This window comes from Manis pentadactyla, chromosome 13 (genome assembly GCF_030020395.1).
Source record: "Manis pentadactyla isolate mManPen7 chromosome 13, mManPen7.hap1, whole genome shotgun sequence".
In the NCBI taxonomy this organism is placed as follows: Eukaryota; Metazoa; Chordata; class Mammalia; order Pholidota; family Manidae; genus Manis; species Manis pentadactyla.
The window spans coordinates 95384663-95405204 of NC_080031.1; the positions used below are offsets into that span (position 1 = coordinate 95384663).

At 47.0% G+C, this 20542-nt stretch overlaps 1 long non-coding RNA gene across 1 annotated transcript in view; it reads right to left on the minus strand.

Moving 5' to 3' along the window:
• Positions 1-6699: 6699 nt before the first annotated feature.
• The window catches only part of LOC118923588 (uncharacterized), a 28754-nt gene continuing 14911 nt past the window's right edge, over positions 6700-20542 (minus strand). Inside the window, exon 3 of the long non-coding RNA XR_005029245.2 lies at positions 6700-6798. This is a non-coding gene — a long non-coding RNA (uncharacterized LOC118923588). The remainder of the gene's footprint in view (positions 6799-20542) is intronic.

A 20542-nucleotide genomic window follows, 5' to 3' on the forward strand; every position in this document is an offset into this window, starting at 1 on the left:
CTCAAGAATCTCAGAATGAGAGCCCGGGGAAGTGATCTTCTCCCAGATCAGGGTGAGGGCCCCGGGTGGCCTAGTCAGATCCTCTGAGGCTACAGTGCCTGGGAATCTACGTACCTTCAGCCAGGTCAGCAGCCCCAGAAAAACCTTTCCCGAGGAGACCCACGGCACCAAATGACTTAGACGCTAGGTACTGGGGTAAGCAAGTCACCCCCGCTTTGTCACTGGAAGCAGGACTTTGTGCTCCCTAAGTGAGGAACTGCTAGACAGTGAAGGATAGGACTGAAAAGACGAAAATGATAAGGGGGCCTGGAAGAAGAGTTCTTTGTTATAGACAACTCGAATCTGCCTGCATGACACACGACTGTCCTTAAATGTGGCAATTTTCCTCCTGGGAGCTGTAACATAGTAAGAAGTGACTTAGAGACAGAACAATCTGAAACCAGACTGAACTACTAAAGGAAGAAAAGAGGCAGGGAAAGTGGCAGTTAAGGTTCTTTCATTGTAAGCAAAGTGTATCAGAAGGAATGAAGGAAGAAAGCGGGGGAGCAAGAGAGGGAAAAAGAGAAAAGAAAGAGGAATTTATCAGAAGGATAAAGGGAAGCTCAGAGAATCAAAGGTTCTGGGAAAGACGGGAGTCCAGGTGGCCCAGGAACTACCCCGGTGGCATGAGCCCACAGGCCACCTCCTTAGGGCACAGTGCTCAGGACAATCCTACTCCAGATTCAGAATCCGGAGGGACGTGTCCCATAGGCCCAATTCAGCCACGTACCTATCCTGTCTAATGCTGGGAGCAACAGTCCCTGAAGTTAGGTAGAGGAAATTCCCCAACATACAAGACCGGTGCTCACCAGGAAAGGAGAGGAGATGCCAACTAGCTGAAATTAAAGAAGCCCCTCACCAAGCACACGCATGCCCACATATGTAGATCCATGAACATACACACAGACTCCTGTCCAGAGACCCATATAACTTAGGGCTTCAGAGCCAGGCTGTCAAGGTTGGAATCCTGGCTTGAGCAACACATGACCTCGGGAGAGCTACTTAAACTTTCTGTGTCTGTTTCCTCATTCATAAAACAAGGATCATGTCCCTATTAAGGCTTTCTGGGAAAGATAAAGAATGCATGTGAAGTTTTAGCACAGGGCCTGGCATCTGGCAAATGACCAGTAAGTGTTCATTGTGGAGCTTTCTTTGCATTTACTTTACAAAAACTTCTGTACCTAACATTGTGTTACCATCTCATCCCTTCCCAAAAGGAAACAGCCCAAAGCCGTATCTAGTTATTGCATCCAACTTCCGCCCAAGATCTCTGGGAAACATTCATTTCTCTCACCTTAACATTCTACCACCTACAGACTAAAATGGTCAATTTACCCACCACCAACACATTTTACTAACTGATAAGAGAAAGGAAGAAGAAAAAAGAAAGAAAATTTCAAGATTATATGATTCAGAAAGCAAGGAGAGATAGGGAGGAGCCTGCTCTTTGTACCACCCCATTCCCCAATACAAAGGGGTGGATGTCAGATTCCTGCCTGGCCCTGGTGTTACAAGAAGGAGCCGCCGGGGCAGACGCACAAGCTTGGTGGTAACATCTCTATGAATGCCCAAGACTCTTGGCTTTTATTCTGGGCTCTCTGGACAACCTTCTGGTGATTAGATCGGTTCTGTGCTTCCCAGCTGTCTCCAGCAGAGCAACGTGACCACCTAGTCACCTGCTCAACCTCTTGTCCACTTACAACCAGTAAATTGACTTTAATAGTACAAACCCGAAGAAGTTAATATGAGGTTAGCCTGATGGAAGCAGTCTTTTCTAGGATTTGGTTCTCCTGATATGAACAGAGTTAAGGCCCTGGGGCATGAGACTGAAGACCAGATACTTACTAAGCAGTACGGGAAGATCTAACCTTATCCATTTCTTATTTGTAAGGCAGCAGCTGAGAAGTTTCACCGTGCAGAGAGTAAGAGTGCAAGTCTCCCAACCACACTCCACTCAACAAGATTCTTGATACTCCTCTTGAAGATGATCATCCATTCAAGATCTTATTAACATCCAACAAGATCTTATTAAGCCACTTCTCTGTGACAGGCTTCACGATATCAAAGAAAGGGAGCTAAACCAGGAGTCAAGAGACCCAGCTTTTATTCCCAGCTGTGTGATCCTGGACAGCTTACTGGCCTCCAAGGGCACAAGTACCGCAGCTGCACAATGAGGTGTGGGACAAAATCATCCGGCACATCTTAGTCTGAATCGCCCCCAGTCCTATACAAGTCAGGGGAAATCACATTCCAGCTGGTTCTATCTGGCCAACAGTGTCCTCTGCCAAGTCTCGCAAAGCTGCTAGGCACCTTGTGGAGGGATGTACGGCCAGGCCCAGATGGCCTATTAAAAACAGGAAGTTCTTGTGACGACAAACTAGCCATCGAGGAGAGGCGTGCAAGTTAACTGAAACATCTGAGCCTTCCATTTACTTTAAGATGATTTTTCAATTTCATTTTGGCTAAAGAAATAGCCCATCTGTCTAGCTTCTGGAGCAATTAGAGAGCACAGAACTTGAAAGGCAGAAAATGAAACAAACAAACAAACAAAAAAGAATGGGAAATACAACCAAGGAAGAGATGCTTAATGCCTTGGAAGTGTCCCAAAGAGAAAAAAAGATGGGAACTGGGCCCTTGTGGTGGGCATGCAGACAATGAGCCTGATGAGGCCAGGCCAGTCCGGAGGGCTGCCCTGACCCTTATCTACCCTGGGGCTCCCAGGCTGCCTGGGGATGGGGGAAGGGGCAAGGCAGGAACTGGCCTGGTTCCCCTCTGTGTGAGCAGCAGAGAGGAAGGCGGAAGAAACAACAGGCACGGTTTAGGGGGAGCACACTCTTCTTGACAGATGCAAGGGCCCACGCTAGAAAGCTCTCTTGGGGAGGTGAGACTAAGTCACCTGTGTCCATGGACCTCCAAAAATAGCCCATTCCCATCTGGGGCTGGGCTGAACTGGATGAACCCTAGCCTGAAGGCAGAGACAGACACGGAGCCAGTCATCCACACTCTGGACAAGATTCCAAACACTCTTCCAATCAGCGTCCCTACACACAGCACAGGACAGAGGGCAGCTGCAGAGGAGAGCATCGCAGGAGACTAGAGAAGTCAGGAGATACCCCAAGGCTGCACAGCAAGCTAGAACAGAAACACTCCATTCCACCTCTGGCTTCTCTATAGTTTCCACCAGCTCCTTTGCCAGAGGGTGGGAGAGACCCCCCACTCAGGCATTATCTGATGAGAACCCTGCACCCACCCTCCACTGAGGGTGGTACCCCGTGATTCATGTACAGTCAACCCATGGGCCCCACACTGAGCATCATGGGTCAGACCCAATAGCGGAATCCCCTCGGGTCAAACCAGAGCCAGCTTCCAGGGGAGCAGGAAACCTGTCATGCAGTTCATGACCCCTGGGAACCTCCTGGGCTTGTTTACTGGTGTAAGAAGGAGAGCAGGCTTGTGGTCAAGAATACAACCTGGGCCTGTGTACTGACCATTGCTGGGATTCACTGTGGGCCCTGCGGAAGATGGCCCTGCAAGGGTATAACCCCACGGTCAGTGGATTCTAGAGCTTCCAACAGTAAAGCCACCAGGCAGAACCAGAGGGCTTTGGGGGTGCCATCTCTGAGGTGCTCCCTGCACATCTCTGAGGGCTGTCTGCTCCACAGCATCTTAAATAGCCACTCACATCCCTAGCCCTGCCCCAAGAACAGGGCTGGAAACTCCTAGGAAGCCCATCAGCAGGCTCTGTCCCCCTTCCACATCCCAGTAGAAACCACCCTCTCACCGGACTGCTCACCCGCTCTGCGCGGCCTGCTTCCTGGGCTCCCCATCTTGCCCACTGTAGACGAGCCCCTCCCTTCTTGCTGCCTGCCCGCTCTGGAGCCTGGGCTTTCCCGCTAAGATACTCCTTCATTCTCTGCATGTCCAGGCCCTCAGGCAGCAGTGGGGGTCGGCCCAGGCACGCAATCCCTGCAGCCCAGGGGCTTCCCAGCTTTCCATCCCCACTAACAAGCAGATACCCTTAAAGGAGGAGGCCACCTGAGCTGGCTCTGAAAAACAGCCAGACCTGCACCTTTTACAACCAGACTGTGATGACTACCTGGACTTCTCACTGCATGTTACTGGTTTATGCTCACCACGCAGCCCTTCCTTCCATGCATGGCTTCTCTATGCTCAAACCCTTAATTTCATTCCTTCCTTAACAGTTCAAATTCTAACCGCTACCTAGGCATATGGGAAGTTCTCAAATATTTGTTGATTTAACAAATGAATGCATGAATAAATGACATTTATCTTCAAGATCTTTTTTTTCTCCAAGTATATGTAGCTGGTATATATTCATAAACTTTTGCATATCTGAATCTGTCATTCTATTGTCTTTACTCACACATAAAAGCCAGCGTGGTTCGTTGTAAAATTCTTAGAGTCCAACTATGTCCCATGGTGAGTAAACCAGCTTTTCTAACTATATGCTCACATATAGGACCTTGCCGTTTTGTCCATGAAGTTCAAAAATGTTGCTAGACCCCCTGAGCCCTCTGCTCAGTCTTAATACTATTATACATGATACGCCAGACACTGGGCACTTCCTGACATTTTCACACACAAAGCACCACCTACAAAGTAGTCTTGCCAGAAATAACTGAGCCCAAGTCAAGGTTCTAGAGCTAACTTCTATTTGTAGAAAACACAAGGAACAGAAGAACATGTTAAATGAAACTACAAGGAAGTTAACAGGCAAATCCAGATGGTGGACATAAAACAACCAACTCAGTTCCTTTAGCATGAAAAATAAAATAAGAGGGGGTGGATTCTAGATCAAAACAGACTTTAAAAAACAACAATTCTTTGTTTTCTATCTCCACATAACAAATTACCCCCAAATTCAGAGGTTTAAAACAACAATAAGCACTTATCTTCTCACTGTTTCTGTGCATCAGGAATTCGGAAATGGGTTAGCAGGGTGGCGGCTCCCCAGGGTCTCTTATGAGGCTGCAGTTGGGATTGGCTGGGGCTGTGGACTCATCTGAAGGTTTGACTGGAAGTGAGAATGTACTTCTGAGTTTGCTCGCTTGCCTGGCTGGCCAGATGATGCTCCCCGTTGGCAGGAGGCCCCCGTGCCTTTGCACAGGCTGTTGTGTGTCCTTATGACATGGCCCCTGGCTTCTCCACAGTGAATCCTCCAAGAGAGCACAAGGTGGAAGGTGCATTGTCCTCTATGGCTCAGCCTTGGAAGTCTTACACTGTTACTTCTGCCACATTCTTATTAAAAGCAGGCCAGTAAATCCAGCACACACTCAAGGGCGGGGAAACTAGTCTTCATCTTACGAAGGGAGGGGTATCAAAAATATTTGAGGATATATCTTAAAAACACCATAGCAAACAAATGTAACATGTGGACTTTGTTCGGATCATGATCAAGACAAACCAATTATAAAGACGTTTTGTAAATATTCAGGGAAACTGTATTATGGACAGGTATAGTGAACACCAAAGAGTGGTGTTTACTATAATTAGTAATTATAGTAGGTATGATAATCACATTGCATCTATGTGAGAAAATACCCACATTTTTAGAGATGTATAGTAAATATGGAGAGAGGATGAAATGATATCTGAGGTTTGCTTTACAATACTTGAGTGATGTATTGAATATTTGAGAGTTGCTAAGAGAGTAGATCTTAAAAGTTCTCATAACAAGAAAAAATTCTGTAACTGTATGGTAACAGGTGTTAAGTAGAATTACTGTGGTGAGCATCATCAGTGCATAAAATATGGAGTCATTACAACATACACCTGAAACTAACATACTGTTATATGTCAATGATACTTCAATAAAGAAATAAAATACTTCTGTAAAAACTATAGGAAAGGAAGTAAAAGGAAATTAAAAAAAGAAAGAATAAGAAGAAAAAAGGGGGTAGTTTCAACATGAGGTTAACCAGGAGAGGTCACAGCATATTTCATGCTGGCTTTTGTCTTTTTTTTTTTTTTTTTTTAATCGTTCACCAAAATACATGCCCGTCCCCAAACAACCTTTGCCATTAAAATATCTCTGCTTCTCCCTTCCTTCCTCTGAGTCATAATCTATTAACAAGGGTCTGAAGATTTCTCTGTGGCTACAGCAATAGAAAATCATATTTACTGACTGCCAGTGTAGGTCTATTTTGTCACAAGCAAACTGGGGCCTCCACAAACTGAGAAGGTGCCCCAACCTCCATAATGGAGTGTCAGGTCCTGAGCAACAGGGCAGTATTTCCTGAAGCCCTGCCGTAGGGCTTCAGCCCGCTGTGAGAGGGAGAGAGGAAACACAGCTAAATCATGACGGAATCACCAGAGCTAGCACTCAGTTCTCCAAGAGCAATTTTCTGACTCTAAGCCCGGTCCCAGGTGCTGGAAACTCAGAGAAAGGCAGCCAGTAGGTAGCACTGTTGCCCATCCACCCTCAGGGGCAAGCAAGGCAGCACCGGACTGTGCCTGGAGGCTGGAGGAGCGGAAGCCGTTGTGCCAGGTCCTGCAGGCCATGCCAAGGAGGCTCCCCGCAAGCGTGGGCTTTGTTCTTTGGGGGGAAAAGCATGGAGGACATTCTCTGTTGCATTCTAGAAAAGTCTTTCTGTCCACAGTGTTGAAGATGAATTGAAGGAGGAAGGCTAAAGGTAGGATGTTGTTTTAAGGTCCAGGATACCAGTTCTTACTTTAATCCCAGCAGTGTTCACATGCCTGCCCCACTTCTGTGGGCATTTCCAGACCACAGGCTCTGACCTAGAAAGGGGAGGCCACAGGTCACATGCAATTCCCCAAACTGTTTCTGTGAAAGCACCTCTCCTCTTCCACCAAAACGACAGAAGGAAAGTGAGATCTAAAGCAACAACCTTGAATCTGCTCGTTGAAAAAAAAGTCAATTATTTCGAAACATTTGTGTCTTAGTTGCTTATCAGCTATATTACTTGTGACCCTTCACATCACTCACCTGAATGCGCAATGAGAGGGTGACCGCGTCACAGTCCAGACAAGAGATGCCAATGGTGTGTGAGCCAGGGAGTGCTGGTGGGGAGGGCTGGGAGGGGACAGAAATGGGACAAGCTAGGGGAGTACAGCCAAAGGCCTGGTCCTTCGGGGCTTGCTGACCAAGCCCCTCAACTGCATCTGCAACTTGCTTGTGTCCAACCTGCGGCTTGGTTCCCAGATTTCAGATGGACCCCAGGCTTGATCCAACAAGGAAAGAGGCTGATTCTGGGAAAAGTCAATGTCCCCACTCTGGAGTCATGCCTACAGCATGTAGGAAAGAAGAGGGGTTGAGGATACCCTTGGGGACTTTCCAAGCAGGGTCTGCCTTTCTTGGGGCTCCTAGTAACCAGCCAGCTCTCAGGATGTGCCCAGCCTGTCTCTAGTCCACCTTGTAGAAGCATTGCATCAACATCCCGGCCGGGCTGCCCTCACGCACGGCTCCTGGCAAGCCAGATGGAAAGAGTCACCGGGCTTCTCCCTCCTAGCCTCTCTCTCTCTCCACCATATGCAGACCCAGAGCACAGAGACTTACTGGATTACAGGCTTCATAATTACATTTCCTTGGAGTTTCCTCACTGAAGAGGCTAGCACTCTGAACTGGGATCTTACTGGAGTTTGCTCGTGTGGGTATGTTTTCTTATAGGGCAAACAACAATTCACACTGCAAACTCTGATTTCTGGGTATGGCAGGAGGGTGTGATCTGACCTCTCCTCTCTTCCTGTGACCTGGGCAGGTCTGGCCAGCCCTTGTCTATGACCCCAGTGCCTAAGGATAGATCACATGAATGAGTCTTTGGAGGCTGGAGAAGGCTCCCAATTCCCTCCTCGGCCTGTGCCACCTGCTCTGCTTGGCCAAGGTGGTGGAGATGATAGTCGCTATCCTTCCAACCCAAAGAATTTATTTTGCTTCTCCAAATGGCAAGTTGGGCCTGATGCCATCTTACAGCTGTCCCTTACCTGCCACCTTCTTTCTTCTGGGGGAGGTAATGCACTTGTCCAAGTTAGGATAAAGTTCTCAGGTGAGAGGTAAAAGAAAGGGTTTTTGATGACAGGAGCAAGTGTCCAGAACATGGACAGCCAAAGGTATCCCAGAGTCGCAAGCATGGTATACAGGAGTCACGGATGTCACCCCAGGCCCAAGGTCCTGACTTATGGAGCTTTTACATCAAGGAGGTGACAGACCCTAGGCTGGGGACACACAGATCTTACCCACCCCACCTCCTCACTCCTGCCCAGCTCTTCCCACTCAGGAATTTCCAGGGGTCCTCAGCTGGGAACCGCAGCAGCCTCAGGGCAGAGAGGCCCTGCTGCCATGGGTCCCACTGGTTTGGAGTCCCCTGATCAACTGCCTCAAGCCAGCACCACCCCACTACGGAGGCAGCTGTGCCCCATGGAGCCCGCAGCTGCCTGGCAACGAGATGGCCACACGGCTGCCAACGAGGCACGTGCGAAGATGCACGCACACCCACCACCGGCAGAGACTTGACGTTCCGCCGGGCTGGGTTTGGGGAAGCACTCACATGTTCATCTTGCCCACTCAGAGGAAGAGCCAAATCTAAAGAAGAATGAATAAATAAATGGATATCAAATAGATAAATTAATAAAAAGAGAATTTGTGAGAGGAGAGGAAACCGTGTGTTTAGGCCCTTCTCATCATTAAACCAGCCATTCCACAGTCCAGCCTGGGAACCTTTCCAAATTTCCAAATGCCCAAAGGAAATGGAAATGGCCTTCCAGGAGGAAGGCTCACAATTCCTGAGCATCAATCATGTGCCAGGCACTGTACCAAACACAGTATATGTGGTCTCCTGTGAGCATCACAACAGTTCTGCAAGGAAGGTGCAATTATCAGCCCTAGTGCACAAATAAAGAAACCAAGGATCAGCAAGGTTAAGCAGCCTGCTAAAGGTCACTCAAGCAGTAAGGAGCAGAACTGAGGTTTGGACCAGAATGTAAGCCCTTAAGTGCTAAGCAATGCGACCTTCAAAAGGCAGAAGAGAGTTGTTTTGATCTGCTCATACCAGGAATTGACACATCTCCAAATTCCAAGGGTGGGAGAGGCATTCTCTCCCGTAAGCGCATGCTTGAGGTCCTGCCTCGGCCCTGCACTAGTCCACAAAGCAATCCAGATCCATTTCGTTAATGCCTCAATCTTGATATTAAAATGCTTGTGACATTCAAACCAATATCCTCAGCCTGACCCAGACAGTGTGTGTCAACCCGCCCCACCCCACTCCCCACCCCACCCCAAATCCCACTGCAGGCCAAGCAATGTTCACCCACTGACTGAAATAATGCAATTAGGGGATACGGCCAATCCATCCCACGTGGTGCCATCTGCATTCTCTTCTGACAGCTAATTTGATTAGTGCTCTGTAATCAATAAAGCACCCACCCAGCAGCCAGATAACTCACCTCGATTTTTCCTACACCATTTATAAGTGAAAAACCCTCCCCAGCTTCTGCCAGCTGGTGAGCCTCTAGGAAAACAAGCCCATGAGATGTACTAAAGAGAATGTACTCATGCTGGAGCCACAGGGCCACTTCCCAGTTCTGGATGGGTGTTCTTCTTGGCCGGAAGTAGTGGCACCCACCCCTCTGTCTCCCAGACTTACTCATTTTCTAGAGGAACAGAAAGAAAGGCCAGGCTAGGAGAGGTAGGTGGCCCCAAGCAATCTTCACTGGGACAAAATCGGAATCCCTTTCACCATACAGGCAGGTCTGAAGGTCCATCTCTGGATGAATGAACGGATAGACAGGTGGGAGAGGGTAGACGAACGGATGGATGGCTGGGTCAAGGAGTATATGCACAGGCATGTGAACCAGCCAAGGAGGGTAAAGAGAGAAAGGGTTTGAGAGAGGCAAAGAGGGGGCTGGCATGACTAGAATAAAAGGAGGACACCCTCCCCACCATGAGCCCTATGCTGTTGACCCCGTGTTGGTCCTGGGTAACCACGTGCCAGAGATCAGACTCTACAGGAGCAAGAACTAGGACAGGGCTTTGGGTCCGTGGAATCCATCCAGCAAATATTCTCAGGAATACTTATTAGACCCAGCAAGTATCACTGGGAGGAGCAAGGGAGCAGGGCCAGGTGGTGGAAGGAACAATCAAGGACGCGGGTGCCTCTGGAGCCCACCTGCAGCCTGACACTCTGCAAGCTCTGAAGCACAAACCGCCCCCAAGAAGATGGCCCCCTCTCGAGGCAAGTGCGCTGGCCTTTGGGGCCCTTGTCTGTCAGTCACTCAGGGGAAGGGACATTGGCAAACCTTCCTGGACAAGGCAGTTCCTGCTGGCAGAGGGCCATGCCTAGAAGACTCACAGCACAGAGCAGCCATGGGACAGGAGCCCCAGCAGGAAAGGGGGTCAGGACGGGCACCACAGCATGTAACAGAATGCAAGAGAGGCATCCAGAAAAGACCACTGCCCCCACCTCCCCAATGGGAAGGCTGAGGCTCTGCCTGTCTCCTGGCATGAAACTCAGGTACCCATACCCCCTGCTATGTGCGGTGGCCTCAGACACTTCCTTTTTCCACAGGGGGTTCTTCAAAGAGCTAATCCAGAATGGCAGAGTTCAGGGTGCCCCTCTCAGCCCTTGAGACTGAGGGTGGATGTAAGACGTGGTTTAGATGTTTGTGTGTTTAAGCAGACAGTCAGCACCACACTCCATAACTGAGAGTTGGCCTCTGATTCTCTAGAACACTCCCTCATTCTCTGTCCCCTACAGCTCTCACGTCTATAGGACAAACAGCCCCACCGCATGACAAACCACACTGCGTGAACTGCTGCTTCTGGACCCTGCAGAAGGGAAGTGTGAGCATGGCATTTGGCCACATGCCTTTTTGCATGGTGGTCACTACATCAGTGCCATGCACACCTGCACCCTTTAACCTCCACGGGTCCACATGTCAACAAGAGCAGCTCAATAATTTGAACACAATACAGCCAGCCATCTTGGTGCCTGGCCCGCATGATGCCGAGGAACAAGCAGTGCTGCCCAGAAGTACTGTGGTGCGCTGAGCCCTCAGACACTGGGGCCGGACACGCTCCCAAATCCCAGCCCCCCAAAGCCTGACAGCTCTCGCAGACACTGGCTGAGCACAATTCTCAACCACCCCAAGAGAAGAAAGATCAATGCCCCCCCAAAAGAACAGGGACATGACATATGAAGACAAAAGCTATTTTCAAGGTTGGTGGCAGAGATGACTTACACAAGTGGCAGGTAAGTGAATCCTCAGATGTAACTGCTGTCAGGCAAACTTTTAGCAGTAACATAAAGTTGTTACATAACAGAGCAACAGACCCACCAACGTAGGCACAGATTATGCCTGGATGATGAGAGTCCCTCAGCCCTCAGAGGGGTGGCTCTAAGGGGACAGAAACATGGAAAGGACATCATGATGGAAAAACCAGACAAAAGGCTTAGTGAGCTACTGAAAATTAAACCGTTTCTTCCTCTGGGGATTGAAGTCATGGGAGAGGAGGTGGGCTTTTCTCTTCTGACCTTGTAAACCGGAGGCTGGTGGGGGCTCTGCAGTATCCCTGGAGGAAACGATGCTCACCCTTTAGATAATTACTTGTTTGGGGGCAGGTGGCCAGGCAGACAGACTGCCTCAATGATGACAGGAGTGTGCACAGTGGCGACTGGAGTCCAGAGGCTGAAAGGTGATGCGTCTTGGGTAGATTTGCCATCATCTACTGGAAATCCACCCACAGGCATGATTTGTTTACTGCTTCCAGATTCTCTGACATTAACAAGAAAAATTTAAATATTTCTTTTACTTAGGGGAAAAACAAGAGCCTATTAAAGGAAACATCTTTCCCAAGAAGTGTATCAGTGGAAAAGCCCTCCTGCCTCCTAGGAGCAAAAAAATCCAAGCACAGTCAGACTCAGGGAGCCCTGGGCTGTTTTGAGTTGGAAATTGCCTGAGAAACCATAGAGTCCAAGCTCTCATTGTTATAAATGAGGCTCAGGGGAAGGCAGAGACCTGAGGTCTTGGGGTAGGTTAGTAGCAAGAACAGGCCCAGAACCCAGGAATCTAGAGAACACTTCCCTAGAAAGGCCAGGGGGAGCTTAAAACAGACTCAAATCCTTTATGTGGGAAATCCTTGCCCGGAAATATTTATGACAGAGTGTTTCTGGTATCCTGCCCTTAAATGCATGGACTTGGGAGTCACAGACCAGAGTTCAAATGCTGTCTCTATAATTTACTTTGTGACCTTGGGAAAGTCACTTCACTTCTCTGTACCTTGGTTTCTCCACTTGTACAAAAGGTTTGATAATAATGCACGATCACAATCTCAGGGGTTTGTGTAAGGACTAAATAATGCAATTCACATCAAGTACTTAGCATATTAAATTCTTTTTGATCTAATGGTAAATTCCCAAATAAATGGTAGCTGCTGACATTTATGAATCATTGTTATTATTATTATGATAAACAGATAGTAACAAGCAAAGATACACATAAGCTCCAGTCATGTCCCTTGTGATTATACTAAGTGTTCAGTATTGGCCTTCCTGAATCTGTTCCCCCTCAACATATCCTTGTTTCCATTTGGTTCCCCCAAGAGCTGACTGCATACCCCAAAGGTAGATCTTGTGAACACACCTTCTGTCCACCAGCAATTGGTTCAGGGGTTGGTCACATGAGCTAAGTCAGGCTAATCAGGGTGAATCTTGGGAATTACCCAGACAGGTGAGACAAAGATGTTTCTACTTCCTGCTAGACATGGGTGAGGAAGCCCTGGGACTGCTGGCAGCCAGCATGGGCCCACCTGGAAGCCAGCCAGAAAGTAGCACAGAGAAACGGAAATAAATTGTATCCTTGGTGACATCACCGAGTTCCTGGATCAGTCTTCGCCTGGACTTCCCTCTGAATAACTGAGCCAGCAGATTTCCATCACAGTTTTAAGCCAATTTTATTTTCTTTCCTTCTTTTTTTTTTCCCTTTTGGTAATTTGCAATGGAAAGATTTGTAATCATTACAATGATCTTAAATGTCAAAACCCCATCTTCCTCTTTTCTAAGCTGGAAATTAGTTCTAAGCACAGCTGGAACTACTGTCTTCTTAAGAACAAACGGCATGGGGTCCCCTGGTTCCTTTAAGACCTGTCAGGTCGGTGATTCTGCGGTTTCCAGCTCTTCGTGAGGGACAAGCCCTGTTCCCGCTGTGTGACAAGTGCCTCACATAAGCGAGCTTTGATCTTCTGAAGCCCACACCCTGCTGGGCTGCAAGGTGCTGCAGATGAGGCTGTCACCACCACTGAGATGTCACTTTGTAGGTCCTGCCCTGGTACAGAGTGTGTGGGCGATGACACTGTCAAGCAGAGGCCGCTGTAACTGAACCAGCTCTTTGCTCCAACAGAAATCAAAGCCCTGGCACCTCACCCGTCTTTCCTGGGAGCCCCACATGACATCACCTGGGACAAAAAGCCATATATAATTGGCTTTACAAATTTTCCTCCATCTGTCTCCCCTTTCTGCTGTTTGGGCTGAATGCAAGCATGCAACCAGGCATGGGTTGGACCAAGATGCCCCCTTCCTGCTTGTTGAAGTGTCGATGGATGTGGGAACTCTAAATAATTCCCTGAGAGGACTTGGGTTTCCATGGTAATTTTGCAGAGCCAGCACTCAATAAGTGTTAGTTAAATTGAATTTATTGAAGAGTAAAGTGAGTTGGATATTCCTATACCTGCACTGCATCACCAGAGAAAATTCCCTGGCCCGGCAAGGGGGAAGCTGGGAGCTGAAGGCATGGAAACTCCACCAGCAATGAGGTCAAGGCTATCTGTGCTCAGGAATGAGGACTCAGCTCTGGCCTTCTTACCCCATTTGTACCAGGAAGACAGCATTTCGTAAGAAACAAGGGTAGCTAAGGTAAGAAACAAAAACTCAATTTTAATAAGAGACACTCTCTTCTAGCCCATTCTTCCATGACCAGCCAGGCTTCAAGGGTGAGGGTGTTCATGGTCAGTGCAGGCAAAGCGCTTTCCATGCAAGTACCCCAAGGGCCTCTATGAATCCCAGCTTCCCTTCCAACTGGATTATCTTCAAGCTTTGGCTTTAATGGAAAATGTTTTAGATCCAGATTAGAATTTAACAGGCAAAATTGCTGAATAAGAACCAAAAGTGAAAAGTCACTGGCTCCAACAGAGAATCGATGCAAGTTGATGAGCACAAAAGAAGACAAGCCACAGAGGGTTTTATGGGGGCAGGGGATGAGGTAGGTGGGGGGGGGGGGGGCAGGGGTCGACTAAAATGTTAAGATCCACGTACAGCATGTACATAGGTTAATGTTCCTTTAGCTATTGACCCAAACAAACATAAATGCCCCCTTTACCAAGCCTGTGGCAACTGGACTGCACAGCTAATAAGCCATATCCTTGGCTGAAACACTGATTTCAAGGTGCCTTGCCCTTTGACCCCTCAGGCTCATCAGACTCATCAACAAAATCTTTGCTGAGGTCCAAGGCTGCCTGGCAGATTCTGCCACAAACCAACTCCCATTCCATTTGCTAAAACCACCACTCGTCAGCTTTGTTAAAACTACCAACTGTCATTTTGTCAATAGGTACAGCCCATTTCTAAGGTCAGATCGATTCCAGAACAAAGTTTTGAGTGACAACATTACCCCTGGAGGGGTTCCAGGAGCTTTGGCTTTTGCATCGTCCTCTCGTTAATGACAAACAAGTTCCCATGATGGATATACCTGCAATTAATATTGAAGGGACAGTTAATGATTTCACAGCACCGCTATACAGGCCTCATATTTCAAATTTAAAACTCTCCTTTCAAAGTAGGATTAGTTTGCAAAGCCTAGAAATGAATGCTAATATATTAGGCAAAACAAGGATTTTGACACCTCAAAAAAATAAAGCAAAGAAAATTAATATTAAGGCCTCCACTCAGTAGAGACAACCCCATTATCCTTGAAACACTCACAACGAGGCTTTGTACTAGCGGCGCGCCCTATCACTCCCTGTTTCAAAGGATCTGAGATCTACAAATCATGGATTCAAAAGTACACGACATATATATCATTCTGAAGAGCACATCAGTTAATAAGCAGGACTTAAGCATGTGTCTGATTCTCTTTCTCTTTTTTAGTCCACTGGACATTATAAATGAAAGTTCATGAACCTACATGACTCTGTCCTTTCAAACAGACATATGCAGACAGCTATTCATATAATTCTTCTAAAGGAAAATTAGAAACTTACAAAGCATTTAACACCGGAATCATGAAATCAGTTTGGCTCCTGAATCTGAGGAAATTGCATTCCAAATAGAGTGACACTTTTTTCCCCAGGCAGAAAAAAAAAAATTTTCTGACCCCAAAAGCTAGACAAACTGCTAACAGTGACCAAATCAAACACCAATTCCAAGCTAAATGAACAAGAACCAACACAGAAGGAAAAGAGGTTATTACAAAAAAGCATTGACAGTATGCAAAGAGCTGGGTTCTGTCTTCACCAAGAAAAAGAAAACAGAAAGAAACTAACTTATATAATCCATTTATACAATAAAATGACAAGACTAGCCACTGAAAATAACATGACAGATCATTGCCAACTGCTAACCTGCCTGGTCCAGCTATGAAAATATGGAGGAGATGGGAAAAAAAGCCCCTGATGAGCCTGGAGGAAAATACACCAATAAGTCCTCCTGGCCACCAGGGGTGCTGTGAGGACAGGCAAGAAGCTTTGCTTTGACCATAAAGCGCACAGCTGAGAGGCCATGGCTGCAACCTGTCACACTGCCCTTGTTTTTATTGCCTAATGTGGACTTTCTCCTGCAGGTTCCCTCTGGGGACTGGGGCCCCTTCCATCTGTAGCAGTGGGAGCAGAGAAAGTAGACTCTAGAACTCGGAGGCACACGGTAGACAGTGCACTAAATTTGCCAGCACCATTGTTCTATAAAAACATACTTTCCCCCTCCCAACTTTCTCTAGCTAGCTTTGGCAGGCCGATGGAAGCTAAAGGACTACCCCCCAAAGAACCCAAACCCAGCGATTCTATCAGAGCTGTGGCACCTGGTAATTTAGTGACCCATTATTACAAAGCTGACCAATTCTGATTGCAAATCCCACAACACAAAGCAACCTCTGCTAGTAGCAACCTACTGTTTGTGCAGAGAACTCTGGTTCCCCCAGAATTATGCTGAAATTGAATTGCCTCAACCTGCCCACCCCGCTGGATATATGAGTCCAACATGAGACTCTCAAGTCCTATTATCACCAATTCAAAAAACAGGTTAGGAGAGAATGTACACCAAGATAGATTATATAATCAGGCTCTAATAAGATCTAGTGATTAAAGAATGAATCTGGGTTAATTTTCTTTTTGTTTTTATTAGCACATAAAGAACTGCTGGGAAAATCCTACATGTCCTTGAAGGCCTCCTCCCCCTTCTTCCTGGCCTCAGACATCATCTGGGTCCTGGGGGAAGCCAGGAGTGGGGCTGGTGTTGAACTGAGGCTGGAGAATGGCTTTAGACAGGTTATGGTGGGTAATGGGTGGGGTATCTCAAGGGCAGTAAATGGCTGAGTTATTCAATGTTGAGACCCTCAGCCCTGCTGTCAACCAACTGCTCTCTGCTCCTATGGAGTCTCTGGGAGGAATTTATGCATACAAGACATAGGGAATTTCTAAATTGCTAACTGGGGATTTGTATCTCCTCCCCACGAGCTGCTCAGGCTGTTGGGCAGACTGGCTAGGTAGAAGGGCCTTTGCTCTGGGCTGAAGACAGGAGAGTCAGCCAAAAGAGCTTCTCCTTAACTACAGACAAACCAATGTCATGACCCAGTCAGGCCTTCCACATGCAGAGCCAGAGGGGAAAAGGCAGAAGGAGGTAGGGAGAGAGGGAAATGAGACTTCAGGTGAGACATCTTCAAGAACAGCTTTCTGCTGTAGTTGGAGATGCAGAAGCAAACTTAGGGGCCACAGTCAAGAGCAGATGCCCGAGACGGTGGGAACAGACCCACAGGCCTCAAGCAGATAGTTCTTGGTGCCAAGACCAGGTCTGGGAGCAGGAGGAGATAGAGGCCAGAGGTGGGAAACCTCCCCAGGAGTGGGTTGGTTGTGGGCAGACAGTGGGTCAGTGATGATGATCTTAACCAGCCAGCACTGCCTGGCAGAGGCCATCAGCTGGGTTCCAGGTCCTCAAGGAATGCAGTGATGTGTGAACCTCAGAGGAGTTGCACTGGGGACCAGGGGCAGGGCACTGTTCATGGCAGTGGCAAATGAGAAGCCAGAGGACCGGGGATTAAGGCATGTGTGCTCTTTTTTAGAGAGACTCACAAAGTGTGGATTTCTATGTGGCCAGGCCCTGCTCTGAGACCAGCCTGAGGGTTCCTAGCCAGTGCCACCATCAGCATTCTTTTGTATGAATCAGAAAATGCAACCCCTGGGCAGACACAGCCCCAAGGACATGCAGGTTGGTATCACAGAGCAAACCAGACTTCAGCCCCCATTTGCATCCTCAGCTGACTGCTTTGAGAAGTGCACAACCTGCTCAAGTGTTCAGTTGTTAAGGGAAATAACAGCCACATACTGGAAGGAAAGGGCCAAGGTCCACTCACATAAGGCTGATAACTAAGAAAATGTCCACATGTTGCCCTTTCCAAAGCCTCCCATCCCCTCTCTCCTGTGGAGAGAAAGCAGGGGTCACTGGCCTATTTAACAGATGAGTGGACAAAACTAGGGACCAGCTTTCAGGGTATATCTGACAGTTCAGCTCTTCACTTCCATAGTCCCTGCCTCCCTCCTCAACCTTGTTGCAATGGAAGTATCAAAAATAAAAGCATCACCTCACTGACAAGTCACCCTAAGCCTTAGAAATGACTGGAGTAGAGTGGAGAGGCTGAAAGACGGTGGCATGAAAGTGAGACAGAAACTTCCTCCCAAATCACATATAATATGAAAACATAGCAAGTACAACTAATCCTGAAAGAGTGACCAGAAAGAAGATTGCAACAGATGGCTTACATCTGGGAAAAAGAGAAGACTTCATGGAAAAGGGTAAAGTAGCAAAGCTGCAATCCAGTGGGACCAAAGCCATCCCCCAACCCCAGCACACCAATGGGAGGACAAGAAACAGAGCAGGGAGGGGCTAGAAGCCTAGGATTGCTGAACACCCAGCCCTGGAGATCTGCTCTGGGAGCTGTACCTACATTACGTGGTGCTCTGGAGATTAGTGGGGTTACAAAGCAAAGACAGGCAGAATACTCAGAGAGACTGACATTCCAGCCACTTGTGGAGAACAGGTACCCACAACCAGCTGCTCTGGGACAAAAAAAAGGCTGGCACTTTGAAAGACTTCCCAACAGCAAGAGGGCTGCTAAAGCAGCAAGGATTACATAGAGCTTTGCTGCTCAGGAGAAAGGACAGATAGAAAATATCACCCTGTCATGCTCAGTCCAGCAGGTTGGGAACTTCCAAGAGCTTCAAGCACTCCATCGCCCTGGCTGGCAACACAGCACCAAGGCTGCCTACTACAATATGTAACCTGCCACTCCTTCCTCCCAGCTGGCACCTGCTTGCAAACCTGCTGCCCCCACCATTGTGCCAGGCCAACCATGAGGTGGCCCTGCCTTCAGCAGCTACAGGGGCATAATGCAGAGGCTCCTCCCTGCATGCTCGACCCACTGTTCCTGGCAGTGGAGGCAGGCACTGCAGCCGGGAAGCAGGAAAGAGCTCTTTTCTCCCAGCAGGCACCAGCACCACTCACCTGTGACCCCCACCATTGCTCCAGGTGCTGAGCAGCACCAGAGAGTAGATTTTCCAGGCACTAGAGGGTGCCACCTACACAAAGTTATTATTCCATACTATTAATTACAAATATTAAATGGCAAAAGAACTTGGTACAAATCAAAATCCCACAAACACCAGAAATAGGGCTAAGTGAAACTGAAATCACCAATCTTCCTCATAAAGATTTCAAAATAAAAATCATAAACATGCTTACAGAGTCACAAAAAAATATTCAAGACCTAAGGGAGAACCTCAAGAAAGAGATAGAAACTTTGAGGAATACAGTATCTGAAATGAAACATACAATGGAGGGATTTAAAAGCAGATTAGATGAGGTAGAGGAGACAGTAAATGAAATAGAAATTAGAGAACAGGAATACAAAGAAACTGAGGTACAGAGAGAAAATGGGATCTCTAGGAATGGAAGAATATTAAGAGAACTGTGTGACCATTCAAACAGAACAATATTCACATTAAAGGGGTACCAGAGAAAGAAAAGAGAGAAAAAGGGACAGAAGGTGTCTTTGAGGAAATAATTGCTGAAAACTTTCCCAGTCTGGGGAAGGAAATAGTCTCTCCGGCCATGGAAGTGCACAGATCTCCAACACAAGGGACCAAGGAAGACACCAAGACATATAATAATTAAAATGGCAAAGATAAAGGACATGGACAGAGTATTAAAAGCAGCCAGAGAGAGTAAAACAGATAACATACAAAGGAAAGCCCATCAGGCTATCATCAGACTTCTCAGCAGAAATCTTACAGGCCAGAAGGGAGTGGTATCATATATTTAATGCAATGAAACAGAAGGGCCTTGAACCAAGGACACTGTATCCAGCACAATTATCATTTAAATATGAAGGAGGGATTAAACAATTCCCAGATAAGCAAAAGTTGAGAGAATTTACCTCCCACTAACCAACTCTACGGTGTATTTTGGAGGGTTTTCTATAGATGGAAGTGCTCCTAAGGCTAAATAGCTATTACCAGAGAAAATAAAACCACAGTAAAGGAATTAGACCAATTAATTACTAAGCAAATGTAAAATTAAATTAACTATGCCCAAAGTCTGGCAAGGGATACACAAAGTGTACAGAATATGATACCAATATATAAAGAATGGAAGAGGAAGAAAAATAATGGAGAAAAAAAAAGAACCTTTAGATTATAGCATACTGAGTGAGTTAAGTTAGACTGTTAGATAGTAAAGAAGCTACCCTTGAACCTTTTATAACCACAAATCTAAAGCCTGCAATGGCAATAAGTACATACCTTTTGATATTCACCCTAAATGTAAATTGACTGAATGTACCAATCAAAAGACACAGAGTGGGAGAATGGATAAGGAAACCAGACCCATCTATATGCTGCCTACAAGACACTTATTTCAGACCCAAAGACATACACAGACTAAAAGTGAAGGAATGGAAAAAGATATTTCATGCAAATAATAGGAAGAAAAAAGCAGGAGTAGCAGTACTTGTATCAGACAAAAATGATTTTGAAACAAAGAAAGTAACAAGAGACAAAGAAGGACATTACATAGTGATGAAGGGGTTAGTCCAACAAGAGGATATAACCATTATAAACACCTATGCATCCAACATAGGAGCACCTACATATGTGAAACAAATACTAACAGAATTAAAGGGGGAAATAGAATGCAATGCATTCATTTTAGGAGACTTCAACACATCACTCACTCCAAGGGACAGATCCACCAGACAGAAAATAAGTAAGGAGACA